This window comes from Dama dama, chromosome 13 (genome assembly GCF_033118175.1).
Source record: "Dama dama isolate Ldn47 chromosome 13, ASM3311817v1, whole genome shotgun sequence".
NCBI classification, from domain to species: Eukaryota; Metazoa; Chordata; class Mammalia; order Artiodactyla; family Cervidae; genus Dama; species Dama dama.
In genome coordinates this window covers 41,601,486-41,610,460 of record NC_083693.1, presented here as the reverse complement: position 1 = coordinate 41,610,460, position 8,975 = coordinate 41,601,486, and the positions used below count along the sequence as shown (strand labels likewise).

Below are 8,975 nucleotides of genomic sequence, written 5' to 3'. Positions count from 1 at the left end.
TTGTAAAAAAATGTTTAAAACATACACACGCACACACACACAGTTTCAGAAGAATGGTTTTAATCAAAACAGTGCATAGTTTCCATTGGAAACATCTAGTAATTTTTTTCCTTATTCAGAATTTCCTTACAGTGGTCAGACTCTGAGCTGTGCAGCAGAGGAAGTGGGGCTTAGTAAGTGTTGGAGATGTCAGGGAAGGCTTCCTGGAGGAGAGGGCCTGGACAGGATAGGAAAGGGGAGGGCACTGGCACAGACCACTAGTTGTCCCCGAATACTTCTCCTCCTATTTTTCATTACTAATACTATCCCTTCTTCTTTTTCTTCTTTTTTGGTCATACTGCATGGCATGTGGGATCTTAGCTCCCCAACCAGGGATTGAACCTTCATCCCCTCATTGGAAGCCAGAGTCTTAACCACTGGACTGCCAGGGAAGTTCCCAACTATCCCTTATTCTTAGCTGGGCATGCGGTGGTCCAGAATAAAGACTACATATCTCAGCCTCTCTTGTAGTAGGTGTGACCATGTGATCTGGTTCTGGCCAATAGGATAAGAGCACTATGATTTCCATTCAGTTCAGTTGCTTAGTCCAACTCTTTGCAACCCCATGGACTGCAGAGCACCATGAGGGATGTCCCCAAAAGGAAAAGGTGTTACTCTTTGTCATTCTCCTTCTTGCTGACTGAAATGTGAAACTCAAACTCTTGAACCATGAAGTAGAGACTGTAAATGCAAGATGGTGAAGCAAACAGGAAGGTCCTAGACATCCTTGAAGTCACCTGACCAGTTGTGGATTATCCACCTCCAAACTTGTTTGGTATGAGAGGGAAATAGATATCTGTGTTATTCAAGCCACTGTTATTTGGGGTTTTCTATTTTTCATTGCCCTAGCCCTGACTTTACACCTGTATTGGATAGAAACTATGCCTGGCCTCCCTTCTCTGACTTGGCAGCACCCGACTCAGCTGACATGAACAGAGCTCACTCAGTGGGAGCAGTGGGCAGTCTTTGGGGGCACACATCCCTTCCAGGCAACCCACACTTTTAGGCACTCTCAGCCCTTCATGATTTTGCTTTCTTCATACTTCTCTATGTCTCCCCAACAAGCACCCTCCACTTGGGCTAAATGGGAACACTCATTCTTTCCAGGTACATTTCCAACTCCATGCTTTTGCTCCTGACTCAAGGAGTAGGTACTATGAACTGCCCATTGAAGTGAAATGAAAGTTGCTCAGCCGTGTCCGACTCTGAGATCCCATGGACTATACAGTCCAGAATATTGGAGTGGGTAGCCTTTCTCTTCTCCAGGTGATCTTCCAAACCCAGGGATTGAACCCAGGTCTCCCACATTGCAGGCGGATTCTTTACTGGCTGAACCACAAGGGAATCCCATTAACCAAGGAAAAAATTAGAAAACCAGCACAATGTCTACCTTTAATAAAAATGCTGGCTGCAGAGAAATAGAAATCTGCATGAAGGCATCAGAGAGTCAACACAACAGTAAAGAATTCCTAGACCAAGATACAAGGAGGAGACAAAAAAGGTTCAGCATTCGGAGCTGCATTTCCCATGGGGGTGTTTGTCGATCCTAAAAAGGTAGCTGAGAAGCTGATCAGTACTTTGAAGAGCTTCTAGGTTACTATAGAGACAAAAGTTGAAGTCCAGGACCTGCCAAAGTTTGGGGTAAGGTTTGCATATGTTCTTTTTTTTTTTTTTCAATTTATTTATTTATTTGGCTGCTCTGGGTCTTAGTTGTAGCATGTGGGATCTAGCTCCCTGACCAGGGGTCGAACCTGGGCCTCCTGCACTGGGAGCTCAGAGTCTTAGCCACTGGACCACCAGGGAAGTCCCTGCATATGTTCTTATAAACCCATAGACCATTGGTTTGGAACACTGGACGGCTGTACCCTTGGAGTAAGGGTGATCTGGAAGTAAGCCAAATCTCACATAAACTGCAGCCCAGTTTTCAGTCTCAATTCATAAAATTGGATTAAAGTGATCTTGAATTGCTCATGAATTCAGGCACTGGGATAGGAAAATGGAATTGTCTCTGGTGGAAGATAACATTATCTTAATCCTCAAAACATTTTACAAGCTAATGTTTTCAAAATGTTTGGCACACAGCTAAGGCAACTAGGCCCAGAAGGAGACAAGAAAACATGAACCAAGAATTAATGAAAGCAGCAGACAATAGAAACCCCCTCAGAGGATGGCTGCAAAACTCTCAACTTCAAGCCTGATTGGGGCAAGGACTATTCATGAAAACTAGAGGCTCTTGAGTTCTCAAACGAATTTGAAGAAGCCAAGCAAACCTCTGAGGAGGGTTTAAAGCATAAGGCAAACATTCACATAACGCAAACATTCCTCAGCTCAAAGAAGGTTTACAGATCATGGAGGCTTGGTTGGCAGAGAAGAAATGCATGAACCCTTTCAATACCCTCAATCTGTCCTGGAAGCTGGACACTGGAAGTGCCTGGAAGCAGCAGTCACTGAAAGATAAAGAACCAGGGGCTGATAAGGAGAAAGGTTTTGACACAGCCTTGAAGCTCCATGACAGAGCCACGGGCCTGGACTCCACCAACATGATTTACGTGACCAATCAAGCAGCCATGTTCTTTGCAAAGGGTGACTCCGGTGAATGCCGGGAGCTTTGTGAGACCACTAAAGTGGGCCAGAAGGACTATCAACAGATGGCCAGAGCTTATGCTCGAATTGGCAACTCATTTCAAAGAAGAGAAGTATCAGGACACCATCCATTTTCACAACAAGTCTCCAGCAGAGCGCTGAATCCTAAGTGTGCTCCAAAAATGCCAACGGAGCACTTAACTGAGCTCCCTCTGCTACCCAGCAGCTTCCTGCTCGCTAGTTTACACATTGTAGGGCATATATGTCAATACGACTCAGCTTGGGGCTCTGTGATGATCTAGACAGGTGGAATGGGGAGTGGGGTGGGAGGGAGGCTCTGGTGGGAGGGGATATATGTAAACATACAGCTGATTCATAGTGTTGTACAGCAGAAACTAACACACATTGTAAAGCAATTACACTCCAATTAAAACAAGAGTGTCAACAGAAAGAGAAAATCCTGAAGGAGCAAGAGCCTCCATAAGCTCTGAGTTGGCTTTAGAGAAGAACAACGGCAGTGAATATTTTCAGGACAGGGACTCTCCCCAGCCCAGGAAGCATTTAGACAGAATCCATCAAACAGAACTCAAATGATGCCAAATTGTACAGTGATTGTACAGTGTACAAATTGTACAGTGATCCAGCCTGCTATAGCAAACTCCTGTGGTTTTAGGTGGCACTCAAGAACTGTGAAGACTGTCTTCAGCCAGAACCAACCTTCATCAAGGGTTTTCCATGGAAAGTGGTTGCCCTTAAAGTGATGAAAGACTACCCACAGGTCACAAATGTCCAACCAGAAGGCACCAAACCTGGACTTCAATTGTAAAGGAGGTGATAGATGGTTACCAATGATACATGATGGTCCAGGACAACTGACACGACAGCATGAAGGTGTGAAGTGAGGGGTCACGGCCACCTTAAGGTGCAGCAGATAACAGGTGACCCTGCATCATCCTGGAACAGACACAGAAGTGCCTCTAGGAATGTAAGGTGGTGCAGCCACAATTCACAGTGGGAAACACTATGGAGGTGCCTCAAAACAAAACAAAACAAAAGAGTTGCCATATGACCCAGCAATCCCACTCCTGGGCATGTACCCTGACAAAACTATAATTAGAAAAGATACATGCATAGGAATTCCCTGGTGGTCCAGTGGTGAGGACTCCATGCTTCCACTGCAGGGGGTACGGGTTTGATCTCTAGTCAGGGAACTACAACCTCACATGCCACACAGCATGTCCAAAAAAAAAGGATAGACACACCCCTATGTTCATAAGCAGAACTGTTCACAATAGCCAAGACATGGAGACAACCTAAATGTCCATCAACAGATGAATAGATAAAGATGTGGTATATATGTGTGTGTGTGTATATGTATATATTACATACATATAATGAAATTTTAATCAGTCATCAAAAAATGCCATTTACAGCAACATGGATGGACCTACAGATGATCATACTAAGCAAAGTAAGTCAGAAAGAGAAAGACAAATACCATATGATATCACTTACATGCTCCTTGGAAGAAAAGTTATGACAAACCTAGACAGCATATTTAAAAGCAGAGATATTACTTTGCCAACAAAGGTCCATATAGTCAAAGTGATGGTTTTTCCAGTAGTCATGTATGGATGTAAGAGTTGAACCATAAATAGGCTGAGTGCTGAAGAATTGATGCTTTTGAACTGGGGTGCTAGAGAAGACTGTTGAGAGTCCCTTGGACTATAAGGAGATCAAACCAGTCAATCCTAAAGGAAATAAATCCTGAATATTCATTAAAGGGACTGATGCGGAAGCTGAGGCTCCAATACTTTGGACACCTGATGTGAAGAGCCAACTCATTAGAAAAAAACGCTGATGCTGGGAAAGATTGAAGGCAGAAGGAGAAGGGGACGACAGAGGATGAGATGGTTGGATGGCATCACTGACTCAATGGACATAAGTTTGAGCAAGCTCTGGGAGATAGGGAAGGACAGGGAAGTCTGGTATGCTGCAGTCCATGGGTTTGCAAAGAGTTGGACATGACTGAGCAATTGAACAAAAACAATATGTGGAATCTAATATACGATATAAATCAACATATCTGTGAAACAAAAACAGACTCACAGATACAGAGTACAGATTTTTGGTTGCCAAGAGGAAGGTAGGTGAGGAAAGGATTGGCAGTTTGGGTTAGCAGAGGCAAATTCTAATATATAAGATGGATTAACAACAAGGTCCTACTGTATCATACAGGGAACTATATTCAATATCCTGTGACAAACCATAATGGAAAAGCATATGAAAAGAATATACACACACACACACACATATGTGAGATAGATCTAAGACCTGGGACCCTTTGCTGAAGTGCTACAATGCTTGCACCTGAACAAACATCTCCTAGAGCAACAAGATACAAGGAAACTATAAGGGACTAAAAATAACTTATTTTTAGCAAGTTTGCATGCCCTGTTGGGGCAAATTCTGGACAAGACACAAAAAGACCAACTGCCAATTCTGAAGAGCTGGGGGAAAACATAGGGGCTCAGGAGCAAAAGCAGGGTACTGTGCATGCCCCCTGCACACAACACCACCTAAAGGGTGGGTAAACCACCTAAGCCACCCTTGGACACACCCCTACCCTCACCTCATATAAGGAACCAGCTTGCCCACTCCCCAGTGAGTGAGAAAGCAAGGGAATCTGTTACTTGTTCTTGCTCCTCCCTGCTATAGCAGGGGCCCCAGTAAAGCCTTGCCTGAATTTTTTGTCTGGCCTCTGATCAATTTCTGTTGATTAAGGAGACCAAGAACTCTGGTTGGTAACATATGTATAACTGAGTCACTTTATTGTACATAAGAAGTTAACACAGCATTTTAAATTAACTATGCTTCAATCAACACTGAATATTCATTGGAAGTACTGATGCTGAAGCTGAAGCTCCAATACTTTGGCCAGCTGATGTGAAGAGCTGACTCATTAGAAAAGACCCTGATGCTGGGAAAGATTGAAGGCAGGAGGAGAAGGGGACGACAGAGGATGAGATGGTTGGATGACATCACTGACTCAATGGACATGAGTTTGAGCAGGCTCTGGGACATGGTGAAGGACAGGGAAGTCTGGTGTGCTGCAGTCCATGGGGTCGCAAAGAGCTGGACACGACTGAGTGACTGAACAACAGTGCTTCAACAACATTAAAGAAGTACATTTAGGCTGCGCTAGTGGTAAAGAACCCGCCTGCCAATGCAGGAGGCACTAAGGGGAATATTCAAGAATATTGTCATGGCACAGAAGATTCAGAAACTGATGGATATGGATCTGATTGAAGCTTAGGGATGATGTACTAGAATCCCCCATCCTTTCACCCTCATGTGGAAAAAGGAGCCAGGATTGCAGTAACCCACATGAAGCAGAAGGGAGAGAGGGCAGGTGGGGAGTGCCAACTTACCTTTAAATATTTATACAGATCTATGTGGAGGACACAGAGATGTGTACTCGTGTTATTCATGGAGCTACTGCCTCTGGGCCCTCCCAGCACATGCTTGGTCTCTTCTGCTGCCCTGGAGTTCCGTGTCTCTTTCCCCTGACTCCCAGTCACTGTCTCAACTGCTCCTTCACAGTTGGTTATTTTTCACTCGTGCCAGTGGGCATGTATAGGGAGGGGAGGATGTTTTTCCTAACCTCAGATACTGAGGTAGGAAATAGATGCGCCCCTAGGCTGGAGAGCTGGTATTTGTCAAGTGGAGTAAAATTGAAGCTTTGTTCTCACCCAGACAGTCCAAGGACAAGGCTAGTGGCAGAAGCTGAACTTTGTTGAAGTAGAGATAAGATGACCACTCCTGAGGTCAAGGAAAACTTCCCTGTCTGCATATGCACAGGGAGACTCCTTGGGTGTCAAAAATGGAGGGGACACCACCCCGTAATAAGTGTACCCCCATAATAATAATATCCCCACAGCCTTCTGCGGTGGGATCATATTAGCAAAATGTTGTGCATGCATGTTGGGGAGAATCCTAGAACAGGTCAAGGGTAGGAAAAGAAAAAGAATGGTCAAAGATAAACAAAAACCTTGAAGAACTGTCCTATATAAGGGATTTAAATCACCCCTTTACTGCACTCTTTCGCATTAGGAAGGACACCCATACCCTTCCTCTCTAGGTGTGTACTTCTGCCCAGCTTCTGTCTTAAATAAACAAACTTTCTCTGTGTGCTCTTCCACTGTGCTCTGTCTCTAATAATAAACTTTGTACCTATTACAGTTTTTGCCTCCTTGAAATATTTTTGCTTTCAGTGGGGCTAAGAGCCAGGGCAACTTTGCTTCCAGCTTCTAGCCTCTGGTGTCTAGTGACTAGAAGTCCTGATTTTCATCCAGGCTACTCAGGTCCAATTCCTGGGCAGGGAACTAAAATCTCTCTTCAGGACTGCTCATTGCTGTCTCTCTAAAATAAGAACCAACTGTCTTCATATTGTTAATTCTCTGTTCTCTTCCAACAAAATAAGCCAGTCAGGATTGGTTATTTAAGAGAGAGAGAGAGAGAGAAGAAAAAATAAACACCCCCAGAGAGACCAGATATTGGAATTATCAGACACAGACTAAAAAATAGCCATGCTTACTATGTTCCAGACTGAGAACAACTTTAAAACTACCAAACTATAAGAAAAAAAAAAGAAGGCACAGCAGGTTAGAAAAAACTCTAAGTACAATAATTAATGGTTTTCACAGTCAATTAGACAAAACCAAAGAGAGAATTAGTGAGTTTGTAGATAGGTCAGAAGAAAATATTCTGAATTAAACATGCAGACTAAAGAATAAAACATGTGGAAGACAGAATAGGAGATATGGAGGCTACACTAAGTAAATCAAATATGCCTTCAATTAGAGTCAAAGAGGGGAAAGAGATTATGAGGTTGAAGCAGTATTTTAAAAAATGACAGGATTTTTTTTAAATAATGAAGCTTTATAAATTCCAAGCAAGATAAATAAAATTAATTATACTCCTAGCTACATTATGGTAAAATATCAGAAAACCAAAGACAATTCTTTTAATCTTAACAGAATTTGAGAGGAAAAGTCAACTTGCCTTCAAAGGAGCAAGAATTAGGTTGAAAGCTGACTTCTCAACAGAAACAGCTGGAAACAGAAGACCATCAATGGCCTTCAATGAGCTAAAAGAAAATGGCTGCAGTGTCAAGTTCAAGACATAGCAAAAACGTATGTCAGAAAAGGAGACAAGGAAAGAAGATATTGAAGCAGTCTGAGCACAGGTTGGAAAAGAATTTGCAGACACAAAGTATTTCCGAAGGGAGTGAGTTTATTAAGAGCAAGGAGCAGAGATAACAAAGGAGCTACTAGCACAGCATGCCAACCTCCTGACAGACCCGGGAAAGCCAACCATTTTTGTGGGTTAGTAGCCAATTTTTATAGCCTCAAGGCAAAGAAAATTCCTGATGGGACATTGGCATTAGGTAATTGGTTAGGTTGCTATAGGGTGAGCACTGGGGTGGGCATTTTTGCCTAATATGGATCAGGAAGCCTGCTGGTGATGATCAGGGGGCTTTTGGCAATGGTTACAAAGGGGCTCAGTCAGCTTCAGAGGTGACCTCGGTTCTGAGCTCCGCTTCTGCAGCCTTGGTGCAGGACTCAACAGAAGATACTTGTAGATATATAAAAACTGAATTTGTCACTAGCAGGCATAAGAGGTACTTTCAGGCAGAGGTCAGATATGCAATAGGGAATAAAGATTAGATAGGTAGATGAAGAGAAAGATTTGTTTACAAATTAACGCACATGTGCATCTAAGTAAATATTTTTACCCTGCTTTAATGAAAATTTTCTACCTATATAGAAGAAAATAATACAATAATCCCATTACACATCTTTAATAATTATCAACATGGGATCCTCCAAAAGCTTATCCACAGATTTCTCTTCAGAAGATTTGGAACCAAAGAAGACAGTGGGCTGTTATACTCAAAGAAAAAGGCAAACTGTCAATGAAAAGTCCTATGTCCACAAAAATGGTACTTAAAAAGGGAGGGAGAGGAAGTCCCCTGGTAGCCTAATGGTTAGGATCCCAGGCTTTCACTAGGACAGTCTGGGTTCAGTCCCTGGTTAGGGAATTGAAATCCTGTAAGCTGCACAGTACAGCAAAAACAAGAAAGGAAAACAATGGAGGGGGAGGCAAGAAATCAAGACATTCCCAGATAAACAAAAGCAGAGGGAGTTTGTGACCACTAGACCTGACCTGATCAAGAAATGCTCAAGAGAGTCCTGCAAGGTGAAATGAAAGGAAACTAGACAGTAACTCAAAGCCATGCAAATAAAGATCACAATGTAAGTAAATACATGGTGGTGGTGGTTTAGTCGCTA

General features: G+C 43.0%; 1 pseudogene; it reads left to right on the top strand.

The window, feature by feature from the left end:
- The first annotated feature begins 2,387 nt into the window (after positions 1 to 2,387).
- LOC133068010 (stress-induced-phosphoprotein 1-like) lies at positions 2,388 to 3,474 on the top strand (annotated as a pseudogene).
- Positions 3,475 to 8,975: the final 5,501 nt, after the last annotated feature.